A 20724-nucleotide genomic window follows, 5' to 3' on the forward strand; every position below is an offset into this window, starting at 1 on the left:
TGCTACCATAATTTACATACGAAGCTAGTTTTGTTTTCTGAATAAAGTTTGACGATGTATGCACAAATAATATTCTCCTATCCTTAGTTTTAAAGCACTCAAGGAAGCATAAAAATCTTCTGGAATTTCATGTATTCAAATGGGGTTTTAAACGAGTTATTTCATTTCTTAACAATTCAAGTACACTTATTACACATTTGCATGTTCTTCTATAGAGTGCCAAGTTGACCTTGTATATATATATATATATATATATATATATATGTGTGTGTGTGTGTGTGTGTGTGTGTGTATATATATAATAAATGATCTTCAAAGATAATGAATATTTTAAAGTATTTTCTTGATTTATGTTATTGACTCACCAACTATTCCCAGGGAAAATGAGATGGAATACTTCCAAATATGCCTTTCTCTCCTTCCTCCTTACACCTCTCTTTCCTGCCAAAATCTTGTTTTTACAGTTTTATTTTGATACTGATGCTCACTCTGTGTGGTCCTTTTCTAATAAGGAAATAGAAATAGAAAAACACCCTGATTTTTTTTCTCCTTTACCGTAATCCTGGCCTCTTGGGAATTTGGAGGTCAGTGATTTGCTCTCTGTCCACCCCCCGACCCTTCCATTCTTCTCCGGATAGGAGCTTATTGGATGAAGTGAGAACAGTGGTGCCTTGTGACATGGGGACTGGGCAGTGCTTGACCTAGTACTTTTCTCTAGGTTCATACACCTGCAGTTCACTGTGGCTGAGTTGTTGGATCAGCCAGTCAAACAATTTATTCTTTTTAATGAATTAATTGGGTGTTTAGCTGCAATGACAATCACAGTCCTGAATTAAAAGGGTAAAATGGTGATTTGTATAAGGATAACCTAAATTATTTGAAGAAAAACACAGAGCAGTGTCATGCTCACTTTGCATCATAGAAAAGACCAAAACCTAATGTCATCGGACTCTGCCGTTTCAGAGATAAAGTGTTAAATGGATGTCATTCCTGCTTTTGTTTTATTACCTAGGTATAATGTACAAGTGAGTTTAAATGGAATACTTTCAAAATATTAGTGTTGAACTGGATTCAAATTTTGGGGAAAAAACAATTATTTTAAAAGGGCAGATACATTGAAGATTTAACACAATAAAACCCTAGAAATTATAAGTTTAGCTTAAAACTCCATCATTAACACATCCCTTTAGAATATAACAGAGAGCAATACATTCTCACATTGCCATAGTGCCCTTTGTTCTGCAATCCTAGAGAGCATAACAGCAAATACAGTTAAAATTAACAACAGAGCAACAGATTTCCTGAAGGAATTATTGTAGGCAGATAGAAGCAAAACAAATCATCTTAAAGTTTAGACTGAAGAAATCAACCATGGGGACTTTCTTTATTTCATTTCACAATGCATCCAGAGTCAGAGGTCTCCAGTTTTTTAACTGAGTTACGATTTGGCTGGTAACTAAAAGCAATTGATGTTCATTTAACATGTTATTTACAGGCACTAAGCACTCAGCACACATTAATTTCTTTAATCTCACAAGGATCCTATGAGATGGTGTATTAGTTTTCTAGGAACCCAGTAATAACCACCATACATTCGGAGATTTAAAACAACAGAAATGTATTCCTCCCCAGTTCTGGAGACTAGAAGTCCAAAATCTAGCACAGGTGCACTAGCTCCGGAGTCTCTTAGGGAAGATCCATTCTTTGGTCCATTCTTTGCCCCTTCCGGCTTCTGGTGGCTGTTGCATTCCTTGACTTGTGGCTGCAGCACTCTAATCTCTGTCTCGATGGTCGCATTGCCACCTACTCTCTTGTTTCTGTCTCCTCTGTGTATCTTTTATAAGGACACCTGTCATTGAATTTGGAGCTCACTCAGATATTTGAGGATGATCTCCTTATCTCAAGACCTCTAGCTTAATTACATCTGCAAAGACCCAAAGACCCTGTTCTCAATTAAGGTAACATTCACAGGTTCCCAGATTAGGAGGTGGACATATCTTTTGGGGGTCATTCAACCCACTGCAGCACTGTCTTCATTTCACAGATGAAGAAAATGAAGAGACTTAGGTAACCTGTATTGGACTGCATGTAAGGTATGAACATTGTATGAAGTGTTTTACATACACTATACTACCTATGTAATTGTCATAATGTCCTATGTGGTAGATATGATTATTATTAGCATTTTACAGATAAGGAATCTGGGCTTCTAGAATTTAATTTACTTAATATCACCCAGAAAAATATTTACTCCCTTTCTGAAGGCAGGTTGCTAGACAAAAATAAATAATTATTTATTTAAACAATTATGTATTTATTACATAAATACATGAATTATATAGTATACGACATAGTTGTAAGGGTAATCAAAAAATAAAGGAAAAATGGGGTATAAAAATACTGTGAATAAATTACATTTTTAAATAGGTGGTCAGGGAAGGTTTCACTTAGAAGAGATTACAGATGGAAAAAAAGGAGAGAGCGGGCCATGTAGAAACCTGGTAGAAGGGCATTCTAGGTGGAGAGAACAGTAGGTGTAAACCCCTTGAGGCTTGTTCAGTAACTACAACAAGGAAAAGTAGCATATGTCTGTATGACTATGTATGTGTGCACAGTAGTGAGAAATACTAGCTTCTCTTTTAAACAAGCGAGGTATGAAGTACCTAAAGGAATACTTACATGTGAGTAGAGTAACATATATGCCTCTAGATCATAGCAGGATCTATGCAGGAGAACAAAACTTGAAAGCCATGATCAACTACAATACTCCAATCTAGTGCTCAGTACTCCATACCAGGAGGAAGCAATTTAAATAAACAGCACTTTTGTGCAGGAAGTGCCAAATTGTGCCGTGTTGACAATTGCATTTTTTAAAAAATTGACTTTTAGAGTTAGTTCTGCTGTTGGCACACTCAATAAACATCACAAAATGAAAACACATGCTCATAGAAATATGAAATAAGTTTACGTAGATCTAATCCTTAATATACTAAAATCATAGACTCAAGTGGGTTATGCTTATTATCAAAATGTCATTTATCTTTTGTCTTTCCAATGCAGTTGATGTGAGCATGGCACTTTAACTTCAAGTGTGATAGAGTAAGCAGGACTAATGCTGCACATCTGGTTAAGTAGTTCAGTGGAACCCCAGAAGGTGGACAATTGGATCTATGCAGACCAATACCCTCTCTGTAACTAGAAAGGGAAGGTATTTTTTCTCTCTACCATTTTGACATCTAATAAAATCAAAACTTCTGAAGTGCAGAAATTAGAAAAGCCTTCTCAATTTACTAAGCTCATTCTTGATAGTTATAACTATCTACTCTACCTAATAAATTAAGTGACTCATAACAGATCATGGTGTTTTTGTAGTCTTACTCTTCTTTCCTGCCATTCACTGAATGGAACCGTTGCTACAAAGAAATTCTTGCTGGGTTCTGTATGTGTGCGGGTTTCAAGAAGAATTGTGTTTATAGCAGTCCAATCATCATTACAGAATTTCCTTACATTTTAATACATAATTTGCTTCTCTTTACTGCAGGTGTAAGAGAGAAGTGTGGTGGAGGAGGGGGTAAATTGCTTTGGAATGTCAGCCAAAAGGGTAGGAAAAATATAATCAGGGCTAGGGCTAATGCAAAGTACTTGCTGAATCTGCCTTGCTTAATGGACAAAGTCAAAATTTAAGCAGGGAAATTGAGACTGGAGCTGCCCAAAGGGAAAGCAAAGAGCCTAGTGGTGGGACAAGAGAGTGCAAAACTGTGGCACAGAGCCAAGTATTTGGATACTAGAAGAGAGCTCTGATAATCAGCAGATTAGGACTAATGAAGACTTGTAGGAATTGGACCCCAACAATGATGTAGATGTCAGCTGTCACTCGTGGTTTGTCACTAGGGAGTGTAATGCTTATACTAGCCATGAAGGATTTGTTAGTAAATGTGATATTTTAATTTTTAAGAGACATTGGGATAGTTATGATCTTCAGTATAGATTATGTGCTAGTTCTTTAAAGTTTTATTTTATGTTTGTTTTTATCATAGAATCTTCTTTGCTCTAACTTTTTTCTTATCCAGAAATGTTCTTAGTCTCTGATTATCCCATGAATGACTGATGTTCTTTTCTGCCTTTCAGGTCTTACCTTAAATGTCACTTCTACCAAGAAGCTTTCCTGACAACACACTCTAAAGAATCTGTTTAAGACTTTCTCCATAACATCCCTGATTTTCAGCATAGGATCCATCTGACATTTTTTCCTTCTTTCCATTCTTTCTTCACTTCCTGTTTTTTGTCCACTTCTACTATTAGATTTTAAGTTCCATGAGAGTAAGAACCTTGAACTGTCCCATTTACTATGGTGGCTTCAGCAGAGAGGAGAGTAAGTGATTCTTACTACTCCCCAATAAATGTTTTAATTAAATTATAAATAGGTGGATATTTGCTGCATTAACGATTATTTCTTAAATGTACTTGTTTTGTTGCTGAGCTTTTTATGTTTCTTTTTTTGTTTTGTTTTGTTGCACTGTATTTAAGAGGAACCATTGAAGGATCCTGTTGCCCTATCCCAGAAAAAGCAAGGGGACAACATTGATATCCTAACCACTAGCCATCCAGTACCACTTAAAGGTATCTATATTTTATGGCACAGAAAACAGGATGTATTAATCAATCATTCATTTCTTAGTAGTAAAAGACTGCGTGAAAACCACTTGTAATTTTTCTTTTTTATTCTAAACCAGAAGTCCCCAAACCTCTGGCTGTCTACCAGTACCAATCTGTGGCCTGCTAGGAACCAGGCGGCACAGCAGGAGGTGAATGGTGGGCAAGCGAACATTACCACTCTCCTGTCAGGCCAGCGACAAATTGGATTTTTATAGAAGCGTGAACCCTATTGTGAGCTGTGCACGTGAGGAATCTAGGTTGCATTCTTTTTATGAGAATCTAATGCCTGATGATCTAAGGTGAAACATCCCCAAACCATTGCTCTCCCATCCTGTTCTTGGAAAAATTTTCTTCCACAGAACCAGTCCCTGGTGCCAAAAAAATTGGGGACTGCTGTTCTAACCACTAGTTACATGCTTCTAAGATTTTCCCAGAAAAGGGAAAGTGTTCAACAAATAGTATTATCAAAGCACCTACTTCGGCTGGGTGTGGTGGCTCATGCCTGTAATCCCAGCATTTTGGGAGGCTAAGGTGGGTGGCTCACGAAGTCAGGAGTTCAAGACCAGCCTGATCAATATGAGGAAACCCTGTCTCTACTAAAAACACAAAAATTAGCAGGGCGTGGTGGTATGCACCTGTAGTCCCAGCTATTCAGAAGGCATAGGCAGGAGAATCACTTGAACCGGGGAGGCGGAGGTTGCAGTGAGCCAAGGTCATGCCTTGCACTCCAGCCTGGGCAATAGAGCAGACTCCATCAAAAAAAAAAAAAAAAAAATCACCTCCTTCATCATGATCTTATGTTTAAGTGGTTGATAGGAGGATTAGCAAAGAAAGAAAGGTTAGTTAGGACTAAATATTAATTTTGTTTCTAAGTAAAAATAAAAACCCTAAATAGAAATATTATGTGTCCCTGACCATTTAAAGATTAAAAACCTAAGGTAAAAAATTATTAACACCTTTCACAGCCTCTGCTTTACCTGTTTTTCATTAGAATCACATGGGGGCCCTTTTAAATAATACAGGTGCTAGGTTCCATGCTCAAAGATTGTGATTCCACTAGTATGGTTAGGACCAGAGCATTCACAGATAGCCTTAAGTTCCTAACACAGATACATTTTAGAAATGGTAATTAGAGTATTGTTTATAATGGAGAAAGATTGAAAGTGATTTAAATATCCTTTAAGTGTTGTTGTCACAGCAGATTTAATAAGATGGGAAAATATTGACCACATATTATAGCATGAAAAGCTTAGGTTTACATAAAAGAACAGAAAGCAAATGGTCCTGCTTAAAATAGATATATTATTTTTAAAGTTTCAATGATACGTTCTTTCTTTGTCACTAAAAAATAATATTAATTAAATTAGGCTTTTCTGTGATTCCTGATTGGTTTTCCTGTTTGAAAATTTTTTAAATTTCTTTATTGATATAGTAATTGTACATCTTTATCTAGTACATAGTGATGTTATGATACAGGTAATGTATAGTGACCAGGTCAGAGTAATTAGTGTATCCATCATCTCAAACATTTGTCTTTCTCTGTTAGGAACATTCAATAATTGTTTTTACTTTTCGGAATGTGAGCTGTACTATTTAAAAAACAAACAAAAAAAGAAGCCAGCTGCAGTGGCACACACCTTTAGCCCCAGCTACTAAGGAGGTTGAGGCAGGAGGGTCACTTGAGCTCAGGAGTTCAGGACCGTAGTATGTAGTGATCTTGCCTGTGACTTGCCACTGCAGTACAGCCTGGGTTGCAGAAGGAGATCGTGTCTCAAAAACAAACAAACAAAAGAGATAGAGATGTGTTTAGCACCATGCTGCTGTCTCTGATTCCTAACGGAAGATGCTGAATTTGATCTTACCCCAACTCCTTGAGGTACAGAATTCTCAGACCTGTCAAGGGGAGGTGGACAAACAGATCTCTGTCATCATTATCTTAGACTTTGGGGCATAAAAATCTTTAAGTTCAGGGCCTAGAATGCTACTAAAAATGGAGCAAATGATAAACTAGACCATGGGCACCTCAGTAAAAGAATAAGACTTAAATATGTCAAAGAAAAAAATGGTATCCTTTTTTCCATATTTAAAAGGGTTGAAGGAGAAAAAAACTTTTTTTATCTCATTGTGGGCCTGGGTCTGTCTCTGCAGGAAAGGAAGTCTTGATACTGCTTGTTAAGCCCTGTCATCACTGTGCTTTTAGAGAAAAGCAAAACATTACTCCTGGAGGTTTAGGGATTACCAGATCTGGTTGGCCATGCTTTAAAGATGAAGCAGCTCAGACCACCCAAAGGTCCTGCAGCCAGCAACAGACCAAAACAGATTCTTCTCAGTCCACCTCCAGCCTTGCCCTGCCTGCCTGACAAGGTTCAGAGTGATTGTCTCCCAAACAAGTCCAGAGAGTTAAGGTCAGAACAATGAGAAGGAAAAGAACCTGTAAAACACAGGACAAACTCTTAAGTTATTTGAGCTAAAGAGACCTACAGTGAGAAGACTGCATGCCAGCTTTTGTGTTCTCAAGGATCAGACAAACATAGATGATATGGCCTGGCTAGTCCTACTGAGGTAGGAGGCAGGACTTGACTCCAGAGGTGGGGCCAGACACCAGACTAGATTGAGGACCAGCTAAAACAAGGACAAGGTGGAAGCAGCTCTCTGTAAGACATGCCCACCAAACTACCATGTCAGTTTACCATTGTCATGGCAACACCTAGACGTTACTATCCCTTTCCAGGGAAATAGATTGATAACCCAGAAGTTACTGTTCTTTTTCTAGAAATTCCTGCATAACCTCCCCTTAATTTACATGCAATTTAAAGTGGTTATAAATATGACTGCAGAATTGCCTCTGAGCTGCCACTCAGCACACTATGGAGCCCTGGTCTGCAGGAACACTCATGGAGTTGGAACACTGTTGACTCAATAAAGCTGTTTTCTTTTACCACCAGCTCAATGTTAAATTATTTCCTGAGCAAAACTAAAAACCCTCCCAAGCTAAGCCCCAATTTGAGACTTGCCTGCCCTGCATCACTAACTTACTAATGTATTAAGATTTTTAGGGATCCAGAAAAAAAGAAAAAAAAACTTATCTAAAATGCGCAGAATGGATGAAGTCGAAGTTGAACTTTTATTATCTTAGTTAACATGTAGTGAGGACTCAGGATTTCAGTGTAATTGTACCATAAAAATTGGTGGAAAGAAAATACATGCAAAGGATGATTAAGGAGGGCAAAAAAGTTTGTCTTTCATTAAAAGGAGAAATAGGAACACTTTTACACTGTTGGTGGGAGTGCAAATTAGTGCAACCATTGTGGAAGACAGTGTGGCAATTCCTCAAGGACTTAGAAATAGAAATTCCATTTGACTCAGCAATTCCATTACTGGGCATATCTCAAAGAATTATAAATTATTCTATTTTAAAGACACATGCACACCTATGTTCACTGTGGCACTGTTTATAATAGCAAAGACCTGGAACCAAACCAAATGTCCATCAACGATAGACTGGTTAAAGAAAATGTGGCACATATACACCATGGAATACTATGCAGCCATAAAAAATGATGAGTTCATGTCCTTCATAGAGACATGGATGAATCTGGAAACCATCATTCTCAGCAAAGTGACACAAGAACAGAAAACCAAACACCACATGTTATCACTCATAGGCGGGTGTTGAACAATTAGAACATGTGGACACAGGGAGGGGAGCATCACATACTGTGGTCAGTTGCGGGGGGCTAGGGGAGGGACAGCAGGGGTGTGGGGATGGTGGGAAGGGATAACGAGGGGAGAAATACCAGATAGAGGAGATGGGGGGAATAAAGGAGGCAAACCACCTTGCCATGTGTGTACCTATGCAGCAATCCTGCATGATTTGCACGTGTACCCCAGAACCTACAGTACAATTAATAAAAAAGGACACTCAACGCAGTGGAAGGCTTCAGTACTGTGCAGTGGGGTGGTGTATTTTGGGACAGTTTAGACCTTAGAAGAATAGGAATACATATGAAATAATCAACATGAGTTTTTCACATCTGCGTTTGCCTTGGAGAATTTCTATTCAGTAATAAATCAGGTATTTCATTGTACTTTGTTTTATTTATTTCAACTTGTCAAAATTAACAAAGGCTGAAGCTATGGTTGCAAATTTATTTTTCCAACAAGTAATATTGTTCATAATACCACTGTCCTATAAGGAAAGGAACAAGGAAGTGACATGTTCACTTTAACATTTTAAATTATAGTTTTAAAAAGAATAACAGAAAGAAACAAGTGGCTGAAGTCTAAATACTATATGGCGAAGACAGCTAATTGGTAAGAAAGTAATTTTTATTTCCAGTTTTTAATGGGTAATAAAAACAACTGAGAGGTAGGAAAAATAATATTATACAATAGGTGGTGGCAGTTTCCTCTGAAGTAATCACGCATTAAAGTATAAAGTTGTACATAGCTGGTAGAAGTGTGCTGCTTCTCAGATACTCAATTGGTTAAAAGCAAACAAGCTAGTATAAAGTGGTCGAGTACAAAGATGTCATTTTCTTCTCCCATCAAATTAAAGAGGGTTGTAAAGTTTTTGTGTGTGACACAAACAGTGGTGTGCTTTACCTACTGTCGGCTTGGATCACTGTGATAGGACTTGCTGGTAAATATCACTTGCATCATGGATTTAAAGAGGTATCACCTCTTTTTTATTTGGCTGGAAGATAATAATCAGCAGACAAGTGTCTCCTGATACTCATAGGAGGGAGCAAAACAGGAGATCAAATGCTTCTTACTCCCTACAAATAACTGTCTGCAAATGCATGGGTCTGTCAGGATTCCAGAAGATAGTGAACATTTCTCAGCTGGTGAAGCACTGCCTCTTTGACTCTGATGTCTGCATCTTATCATAGTGTGCAAATTATTTAGCAACTGCCACATTATTTATAGGTAAGAATTGAACAAATTAATCTCATAAATAATTCATTTGGGGTCTGTGAATTAGCAGGGCACCACAATAGAATAAAAATCTACTTTTACAAAGCTGATATCAATTGTCATTGTGAGTTAGATTCAATCTTTTTCAAACAATACTTTTAGCATACTGCATGGGGCCTTTTAAGGTTTAGAACCAAGACTGCACAGAGTAAGGTGAATACAAGTATCTAGACAACATGTTGGAGTGCTCCAAAAATAATAAAAGGAATATAAGTGGGGAATTCTGGTGTGAATTACCCAGATAATTGCTGTAGTTTTCCAATTCACTTTGAGTGTATAGCTTTTTTAAAAAAAATGTCTTTTTCCTTAATGAGAGTTCTGAGAGTTCTGAAATATACAGACTCATAAGATCAAATAGTTTGATAGGGAAGAGAGTAGGTCTTGTCCTAACAGAGCCGCAGGCTTTTAAACTATTTCATCCATCAAAAAACCGAGAATCAGACTTAGATACCCCAAAATTCATTTTTAAAACTGGAAACAGAAGCAAAAATTTTACTTTCCTACAGTGAGACATAAGAATGTCACTGTGGACCTGAGAAAAAGACAGTCGCAAGTTTGTTTGCTAGTAGACTCCTAGGGAGCTGAACAAAAAATCCAATAAATAATTAGCTCTCCTGTGACAGGCTTCTGAATTACTGTGATACATTAATTGGACAAAATTAGCATGAATTAAGGCAAATAACTATAACATGTAATTTATTACTTACTAAGCATGGTGCTGCAGTGGAAGCTTCGGATTTCCCTTAAGATTGCTTTAACAGCTATAATGCATTCCTTAATTTACTCTGTGGAAAATCAATTTTTTCAGAGTTCATTAAGCACCAATATGTTACAATGCAACTCTCTAGAGCATAAAGCTTCAATACATTATGCAAATCCATGCCAGTGTGGTACCAATATGTAAATAGCAGTAATGTTATTGTCAGTTTCCTATTGATAAGTCTGACCAGAATGAGAATACCTAGAACTTGAATCTGTTGACTTATTTTGTGTGGGTTGGGGCTGTTGCATACTGTTCTTTGCTAAATATAATGCCAATATTTCTTGCAAGGTATAGCAAGGCTTTCATCAATGACTGGAAGCAGTGTCATTTCCATTTAATTCCATGCCTTGTTGTCTATGCTAACCAACCAATCAACAAGTGTTTATTAAGTATATATTATGGGTGCAGTGGAGTCCCTTCTGAATTTTAACTGATATACTAGGCGTTATATACCTAATTTGAGCCAGAGAAATAATTTAGGTCATCAAAGCTGCAATTTCATGGAAATACATCTCAATTCTCCATTTCACTTGGCATCAATCGACCTAGGTCGTATTAACAAAAAATTAATAAGTGGTTCAACTGAAAATGATTTTATAAAAAGTAATATGTTCAAGAAAAGCATAATTGAAGCAATTTGTCTTTAAGATTTGGTAGAAAGAATGATTATTATAAAAAATTAATATCCACCATCTCTGATTTTTCAAAAGCTGATGATTTTGTTTTTCTAATCAATAGCAATTCTGTAATCCTTTATGATTTTGTTGATGTTTCTTTTAGGTTCTAATTTATTTTTCACTATTTTTTTCTCTCAGTTATTGGTAGCATTAAAAAATTGGTTAAGTCTCAATGTCCAGAAATAATAGAATGTTATGGACTGAATTATATCTCCCCAGATTCATATGTTGAAGCTCTAATCCCCAGTGTGAGTGTATTTGGGATAGGGTTTTTGGGAGGTAATTAGGCGTAGATGAGAACATGACGGTGAGGACATCATGATGGAGTTAGTGCTTTTATTAGAAGAGACACCAGAAACATGCTCACACACACTCTCTCCACCATATGAAGATACTTATCTCGATGTCAGGAAGTGAACATTTGCCAGAACCCAACCATGCAGGCACCCTGATCTCAAACTTCCAGCCTCCAGAACTGTGAGGAAAACATTTGTGTTGTTTAAGCCATCCACTTTACGGTATTTTGTTAAGGCAAACTAAGCTTGCTAAGACATTGGGTAACAGTTGGAATAATGTAATTGTGTCCAATTTGGTTGGTTGAATAGAAAAATTATGTTGATTTATAAAATATTAGGTAGAGTATGATTCATTTTTTCCGTTCCAAAATACTACATATATCTGTCTCTTTACGGGGGATGCAGGATATATATCTAGAAGTTGCCTGCAATAAATACTTTCATTTCCTATAATGAACCTGCATTGAGATAACAGCTGAATATTATTTAAATGAAAAGGCATTATATAGGACCATATGGAATGCTTTTTCCCTACTGATTCTATTTCTTCTTTCTTCCCTGTTTACTAGGTTCTAGCCACACTCTCCTCTTTGGTCTTTCCTGGAACGTGGCATGCAAGCTCACAGATTGCGGACTCTGCACTTGCTGTTCTCTCTGCCTGGAGTTTTGACTCCAGATAGACTCCTGCCAACTCCTTCACCTTGTCCAGGTTACCTTCATTAAATGTCACCTTAAATGTGTGCCTACTCTTTCTCCTACCTAGAATTGCAAGCACCTCTCACCACTGTGTTCCCATTCTCTTTAACTTGAGCCACTTTTATTCTCATAACAAAGCCACGTATTTTTTCTTATTATAACATAACCATACTATACAATTTATGTGTTATTTTTGTTTGTTTACTTATTGTATGTTTCTGTTCACAAGGATGTAACTTCCATGAATATAGAGATCTTTGATTGTTTTATTCACTGACCTATACCAAATATCTGGAACAGTGCCTGGCACATAGTAGATGTTTGACAAATATTTTTTTTCTGAATGAATAAATACATTTTAGCCAAATATGTTTGTTTGGTTGTATTTATGTGGATGTGCAAGTATGTGCACAAAAAGAAAGAAATTAGTTAATACCAAATCTATAAAATGGGAAAATTAATGCTTATCTTATAGTGTTGTTATGAAACTCAACTAATATATATGAAGTGTTTAGCATGAGATGTGCAGCATAGTAAGCATTCAATAAATGGCATTTTGTTTTATTTACCATCTGGTTGCCTATTGTTGAAGGTATGCTCTTCAATGTACAAATTAAGATGTCTTATTTCTTCCATATATCAATTATAGTCTATTTTGTTCCTTCTAGATAATACCCTTTGATGGATATTTAAGCTGTGCCAACTTTTTACTAATAAAAATATTAACATTCTGTTGTTCCAGTTATTTTTTCATATGTTTGCTTGTTCTTTTCCTTTATAGCACTTAATTTGAAATTATACATTTATTAAACTGTGAATTTTTTAAATGCTTGCTTTCATACTACACTATAATTTCGGTGAAGGCAGGTACTCACATGACTTAGTCATCTTTTATATTTGGAACCTGGTACAGTGTGCTTGTCACATAGTAGGTAATATATATGAAATGAAAGAAACACCAAAGACATGAAAATGAATAGAAATGATAAAGCAAAAATGAAAGGAACCCATCAAGAAATTTGAAAATGGAAAAAATTGCTGAAAATTGTTTTTATGGAATGACAATGTGATCAATCCCTCTCTCTCTCTCTGTCTATACACATACACACACACACATCAAATAGTGTGATGTATATGTATATACATAATATATACATGATGTGCATATATTTTTTATGTACATCAAATAGTTTTTCCACTAAAGAGTGGGACTTTCTTGTTTTTAGCCAAACTCACTCAATTTGTGTGACATAAAAAGACTCAAACTCAATATAGTCGATTGGAGTGCTATCAGTATTTTCTATACTGTAAATCACTACCTGACTCAATTATACTGATGGTGATTAGCTACTTGATTATACAGAAATTGGTCATAATAATGGGCACAAAAAATTAATGTTTATAGGCACCAAAAAAGATATTTTTTGTGGGGAAAATACCCTGGATTTTTCCATATTTTCTTCAATAAAAAAGTCCTTTTGTCAGTTTTGGTAAATGAGTATGACAGTGAGCATGGATAAGTGTTCTATACTTTTTCTAATGAAAAATTGGGCTGAGGATTGCAATACTGCTGTTTCTCAGCTTGACAGGGTTCATTAGTGTATGCCACAATTTTATCTAGAAATGAAAGTTTGGGAATGAGAGAAATTTTGATGCTTCAGCATTTATGTAATTTTTGTTTTATTGGTTTTTAAAATGGAAATACAGTGCAAATTATACAGAGAGTAAAACTAATGAGAATTAGATGAAAAAAATTGTCTCATAATTCAAAAAATTGGAAATGGGGGAAAGAGTCCAATAAACTACTAAAGTAAATGTTAAAAAAATTGCTTCTAAATTCTACACGATTTAATTGTCACGAAGAAATCAGTACAATGTTATTTCCATGCCTAGGAGACATCATGTTTTCATCACTGAATTCTTAGCACCTAGAGCAGAATGAAAAAGGAGTCAGTCAGGAAGTTGGCTAGAGAACTAGTCTTTCGAGTATGTCAAAACATTATCGAGGCATCAAATGTCTCTGGAAACATAACAAGATGGTGAAAATGGTGTTTCCTTATTTTCTCTCAGGAAGAATATTCTATGAAGCAGAGAGAAATATTTTGTTTTAGCCTAGAGGGTGTAATAAAATATGGCGGCTTCTCAGGTGGTGGGTGCAGTTCTCCGAGGGGCTTTGGTTTTGCTGAATACTGTTTTGATTTATAAGACCAAGCTGATTAACCTGGACTAAAAGGAGATACTAAGCTCTGTATTAGTCTAACTACCCAGAGCAGTGGGCCCTTTCCCCTTTCCATCATGAAATTCTTAGGCACTATCCTAAATCATCGAAAATAAATATTTAGAGAGTATCACTTTTAAAGGATACCCTAGTGATCACACCTTGCTCTAAGATCCTACTGTTTTCATAGTTCTTTTGTCCATATAACACGTAAACATTGTTAAATTCTTTTCTGTATAGTACCATCACACTGGAATGACTGAGAAAGAGTTCAAGCCTCTGGGAAAAAAATCAGATGAAAAAGAGGTTGGGTGGAAATACATTTGTTTGTGAACGTTTGATTCTATGACTTCATGGCTTCATCTGGACACAGATCGTGCGGGGAAATTCTGACACCTCTGGAAGGCTTAGAACACAGCTAATGAAATTTTGACAACAAGTGTCTATAAATATGTATTTTACAAGTAGATTTTGTGAATGTTTTTGATAAACACATATGATAGTAAAGTTGACAAAGCATGACTCAACAGGTATTTATGGGGCACAGTGTTATGATATATTGTATCAGATTTCAGATTAATATGGAGTAGCTAGAAATGAATTTACATGATAAAATAGAGCATTTACTGCCTATAAAGGATATGAAATGGTAACCCAATTTGTACTGCAGACGTTTATGTGACTTTTATTACAGGTACTTTGGTTGTTTCTATTTGCTTGATAGTTATTTTTTAGGGTTTTTGTAATATTCATTTTAAACATCAATACTCCAAGATTATATTAAAATCTAAGTATCTGGTAAATAACATATATTGTGGAAGATTACATTGTGAATGAGAACATTTTCTGACAGTGAAATAGCTATGAAATCTTTTTATGATCTGTCATCCAAATAGTATTATCAGAATGAGAGCTTTTAAAGATGTCTAATTTCTCAAACACTCTCCCAGTGATTTCATCTTTTATATTATGTAACTATGTGTTCTAAAATCGCTTTCAATAATAGAATCTCTTGGTCTGAGGTTAATAACCATATATACTGTTTGTTTACTTATGTGTTTAATAATAATGTCATATTTTCATAGAAATTTTAATGTGCTTTCACATCCATTATGACATTCTGAGCTTACAATAGCCATACAAATAAATCATCTTTTAGTTGAAAGCACTTGATATAGGCCTTTTTTAGGTAAACATTGAGTCAAAAGTCTGGGTTCAAATCAGTCTTTGCTTTCTGCCTATACATGAGACTTATGAGAGTAGCTAACATTTAATAAGCATATGCAATTGTCAACCATTATGCTTTACATGCTTTATTTAATGATCCTTGGCATGGGCACCTTTATAATTTCTTTTTTATGGGTTAGAACATTGAGGCTAAAGGAGATTAAGTAATTTGCCCAAGGTTACACAGCTTGTAAATGACAGAGCTAGAAATAGAACCCTTGCCTTTTTGAACCCAAAGCCTAACTTTAATTGCAACACTAGACTGCACCTCTTTAAACCATGGTGACGAGGGACACAGCTTCCACAGAAGAATGCTTTGCTGTTGGTGATTCTGCCTACATGAAATGTAAATTGTGCACTTTATGAAGCCACTTTGGGAGCTTAACATGAAGTTTCTTTTTTATAGCCATCACTTACCTTCGCATAAAGATTTGCCATAGGATTTGTCACTGTTGCCATTCTAACACTTCCCAATCAAATAGAAAACAAAAGTCCTAAAAAGAGAATGTTGATCAAAATACTTTTCAGTTTCTCAGTCTTGATGTTACTGGTTTTTTTTGTTTTTGTTTTTGTTTTTTCCTTCTGGAGGTTGTATTTTGTTCTAGTGATAAAAGTCAGATTCAGAAGCATTTTATCAAAGTGTGATGAGACAGAGGAGTTCTAGAGTTAACCAAGTAGGGCAGCTCAAGGAAGCATAGCATGAGGGAAACATTCAAAGAGGTTGAGTGAAGAGCCGTGAAGGGCCCTGAAGACAGAGCCAACTGTCAATCTGAATGGAAAACAATAAAAAATACCAAGACTGGAGGAAGGCTGTGGAAGAAGGGCTTGGATGAGCAATTAGATCTAAGATAGTAGATGACACCAGCACATACATTTGTATACATCATAGGAGAAAACCCCTGAGCTTAGGGTACTTAGTATTTTATAATGATAGGTATGCCAACCTTTGCTCTGGAGGGAGACATTATATTGAATTTGCTGGACAATAAGTATTCCTGGAGGGAGATATCTCTATCTTCCTAGGCTGTTTGCTAAACAAACATCTTTCAAAGAACTAAGGCAACAAGTGCCTTACTTCCAGGATAAGCAGATGCTTGTGTGACTGATAAAGATTTGTATTCCATTAATATCCACACCTTATTTCTATACTGTCTTGACATCTGGCAAGTTTTCCCAAGGGAATACACTCCATTGTCAACTCTCGTTGTGTCACTGATCACTTTAGCTAAACTCAAGTACAAGTTCTATACTACCTTTTGTAAGTGGATAACTTCCATCTAGGGATAACAGCCCACGGGACGTAAAACAGTCATTGCTCCTGGAAGCATCCCTAGCTTTACAGAGATTCCTACAGTTATCTGAGGTTTTCTTGATCCATTGGTGGTATTTCCTTAAACACTTGAAGGTCTCTTATGAATACCTCTAATGTATATGTCACTGTGTTTTCAGGAGGGAAATAAGTTCATGACTGAGTTTTATGTAAGAAGTCCATTTCTGAAGATGTCATAGTGCCATGGAGATAATGGTATTTACAATTATTGGGGCTCTCGAGTGGTACCTACACCAGTTGGAGGGTACAGGTTGACAAAGCCTCCAGGTCAGCTGGTCAGTATTAGTTGTCCCAATTTTGTTCAAATGGTTGGGACTAGTCTTTGTGTTTGGAGAGGGGTCCAGTCTAATCTGTTCTGTTTGTCCTTGTCACCTGACTGCTGACATTTTCTGCTCCATGAAATGATTAAGCCTTGACAAATGGTAAATGGCAAATTGATAACTGAGGGTGTTGAAAGATGATTTGTATGTGAGGGGAAGAAGGTAGGACCCTTTATACTCTTTCTGATGAACTTCTCTGTAAGTTTGAGGGAGTAATGTTCAAATCATGGTAGGAGCAGTCTGGTAGGAATGGCAGACCCAGAAAGTCAGTTTAATAGAAGGCTCTTGCAACAGTTTGGGAGATATGCATCAGGGTGTTTTCATTTAAGAGGATGCCTCCAGAGTGGCTCTGACAAACAGCTTGTCTCAATGTCCCTATATTTCCCCTAAGATTTTTATTTATTGCTAAGATTGTTGCTCTTCCTTCACTGCCACGAAATCAGCATTTCCCATTCACTGAGCAATTATGCCATTTATCTTCAGTAATCTTCTATTTCCATCCAAATCCTTCATTTGGGAGTATCAAATACTATACAATAGTGCATTTTTATAAAACTCACAGAGACACATTATGCTGCCTACTTTTGCCCAGGTGGGCTACTATAGCAGATTTGGCTAGGAGCATGCTTATGCAAACATTCATTATTCTCATAATCTAGGACTACACACATATAACCAATAAGATAATCCAGATGACTGACCATAATTGAATTTGAGTCCCCTAGGCCCCCTTTTAACCATGCTGATGTTCAGACAGTATAGCAACCAGTCCTGCTTGAGGTTACAGTTTGGGGAAAGAAAGATACACCATGTTCATGAATGGGAAAAGCAAAATGCCAATATTTCAAAATAAATCTATATAGCTCCCCAACCTCTTTGACCTGCATATTACCCATAGAGAGGTGAGAAAAACAGATCTCTTTGTGGAGACAATTGCCTTCAATGACCAAACCACCTTGCTAACATTGTTGACCAGAAGGAGGTATGGAAGGTAGAGTCAGAAATATTTTTGGCTTAATTTTTAAGGAAGTATTTCCAGTGCTCAATAATGTCAGATACCTGTGGATGCATGGAAGGTCTATCAAATATCTAGACTATAAGCCCAGTATGGAGTGGCTTTTCCAATAAAGGCTGAAACATTGTCATAATGGAAATTTTTTGAAAAGCCAAATATATGACACAGAAAATGTGAAGGACCATAATGTTATAGCCAGAGTCAGTGGATGTGACAAGTATATCAACACTGTAACCTGTGAACAGCCCCAAAAAGTAGTCAAAATTCTGATGTAGTTAATCTGCTAGGAGTGAGAGGCAGCAATGCCCCTTGTAATGTGTCCTATCTCTATGAGATAAACAGGTCAACTTTTGGTGGGAGTCACAAGTCTGGCATGTATTAGGCAACATAGAGTCCTTTACTTTGTGGTTGGCTTGCAATTGCAGATGTGTTTCCATGTCCATTAAGATAAGGGGTTCAGGCAACAATCATGGCAATCTGAGTGGTTCTTACCTACATGGAACAGGCTATCTCAGCTGCTTGGCTCCAGTTGGTCTCAACAAAAGCTAACACTTACTAAGGCATGTACATGAGTCACCAAGACAGTTTAATGAAAAGCCATGGTTGGTTTCCACAGTTTACAATTCTGAAGAGCAGTGTCTTAAATCTGCTAGTCTGCAGTTTTCCAAGTGGCAGGCCAAATATCTAGCCTATTGGTAATAACCCAGGGGTTAGAAAAAATATACCAAGATTCATCAAGTAAAACAGAGCTTTGAGTTCTGTCCATTGAGCAGGAAGACCAAATCTATTCTGGTTCTGCTGTAGATGGTTCTGGGTTGGGCAGCCACAGCAGCCCAGTGGACAACATCGTAATTCAATTTAGTCAAACTATCAGTGAACCAGATGTAGACATTTAGGGCAATCTCTGTGAATCAAAAACCACGTTGAGTCAGCAACTCTGCTTTAAATGGGTTGAAGAGTGGAAAAACCTTCCCCCAAAGGAAAGGCTGCCTCTGTTTCATATAAAGCTGAGATACCATGACTCTGTTCTTGGCTATTTCATTTCCATTTAACAAGGAAGATCTGTTAGGTGTTTCCTGCCTTTTATTATTGAAGCCAAGTTATTGAGCCCAAGTTGATGCACCAATATTATGTCAAAGAGTTGCAAGGCCTTCTTGGGTCAAGTGTTCAATGTGGTAAGAACCTAGCATTAAGTATTATATGGTTTTCAACAGGATGTACTTGCTAGTCATGTCAGGAAGGTGTTGCAGGTGGAGGTTGACACCCTTTGCCAGAGGCTCCCATTGGCCAAATTATTGGCCACAGAAACTTAAAGCACAAAAGGATGAGGAGATCACTGGGGCTCCAGAGATACCAGCACTTCTCTACCTATAGCTCTTCCTAATCAGAAGAATCTCCACTGGCACTTTTGGGATGAAGAAATACAAGCATATAACATGTCAATTTCTACTGTGCATTCAGATGTTAAAAAAAAAAAAACAACAACATTGAATTGAATCAAATGGCTCCACCCAGTGTCATACTAGCTTTCCTTCACCTCTGTGAAGCTTATCCAAACCCCCTTAGCTCATGAGTCATGCAGAAAAGGGATGCCCATGAGAAACTTTCTCCTACTTCCTGGTATTTTCCAAATGCATTGTCAACCTTTATGCTTATTGTTCGTGAAATTCCCTCTGCCTGATCTATCCCTCTGATCCCTCTCTATCTGTCCATATTTGTCTCTTTTAGAGTGCAGTATTCTCTGAAAAGCGTTTGCTAACCATGCCCATCGGGCTGCACATATGTGCTTTTCCTTCAAGGCTTCCATCGCCTATTTCTGTTATGGTAAGCATCGCACTGTGTTATCACTGTTTGTTTACATGTATCTCTATGCAGCTAATCTGTGATGTTCTCAGGGCATGGTCCCTGTCTTGTTCATCTTTCTATCTTGGTGTCTGGTGCCATGCTTGTTTACTGAGCACTCACTCTTCTGAGTGATGTGCTGAGTATTGAGAAATAAGCTAGCTCTCCTGTTGGAGTACCATGTTATTTACTTTCCATTACTTTTTGACATTTAAAAAATCTTACTTCTGTTCTGTTATTAAAGTTAAATACATTTCCTTATCAAAGTTGAATATAATAAAATAATAGTACTAAGAAAACAGTTATGGCTTATAGATTAGACTGTTGATATGATATGGAAAGTTAACAGGTTTCAAGTTAGTTGGCTTAAAATCATACCTATTTCAAACTTCATTTGGCTACAAGAAGGTCTGATGGGCAAATTAATAGCTATAATATTATATAAACACTCAGAGCATTTATGGTATTGTAAGCAGCAAATATTAGTGCTTAGCTGAAAAAAAAAAAATCAGACCAGCCTCAGATTGTTTCCTGTTTCTAGGAACTACTAGCTGTAGTTAAGCTATCTATATTTTTTCTGTTTAGTTTTTCCTCTGTAGAGTAAAAACAGCTATTTCAGAACATCACTAGAAGAAATTAAATAAGACAATGCTTGTAAAGAGCATAGAATAATGCCTGGAAACAATACCTGCCCAATAAACTACAAA

General features: G+C 36.7%; 2 long non-coding RNA genes across 3 annotated transcripts in view; one reads left to right on the forward strand and one right to left on the reverse strand.

Moving 5' to 3' along the window:
• The first annotated feature begins 4527 nt into the window (after positions 1-4527).
• LOC119472222 lies at positions 4528-12798 on the forward strand. Its single transcript, XR_005201340.1, has 3 exons — positions 4528-4620; positions 8901-8970; positions 11946-12798. It is a non-coding gene; the product is annotated as an uncharacterized LOC119472222 (long non-coding RNA).
• Positions 12799-13791: 993 nt separating this feature from the next.
• Positions 13792-20724, reverse strand: part of LOC119472223 — a 100424-nt gene continuing 93491 nt past the window's right edge. For both annotated transcript variants that reach the window (XR_005201342.1, XR_005201341.1), the window contains 2 exons: positions 15928-16004; positions 13792-13993 (listed from right to left, as the gene is read on the reverse strand). This is a non-coding gene — a long non-coding RNA (uncharacterized LOC119472223). The remainder of the gene's footprint in view (positions 13994-15927; positions 16005-20724) is intronic.

Source organism: Cebus imitator, unplaced genomic scaffold (genome assembly GCF_001604975.1).
Source record: "Cebus imitator isolate Cc_AM_T3 unplaced genomic scaffold, Cebus_imitator-1.0 Scaffold90, whole genome shotgun sequence".
NCBI lineage: Eukaryota > Metazoa > Chordata > Mammalia > Primates > Cebidae > Cebus > Cebus imitator.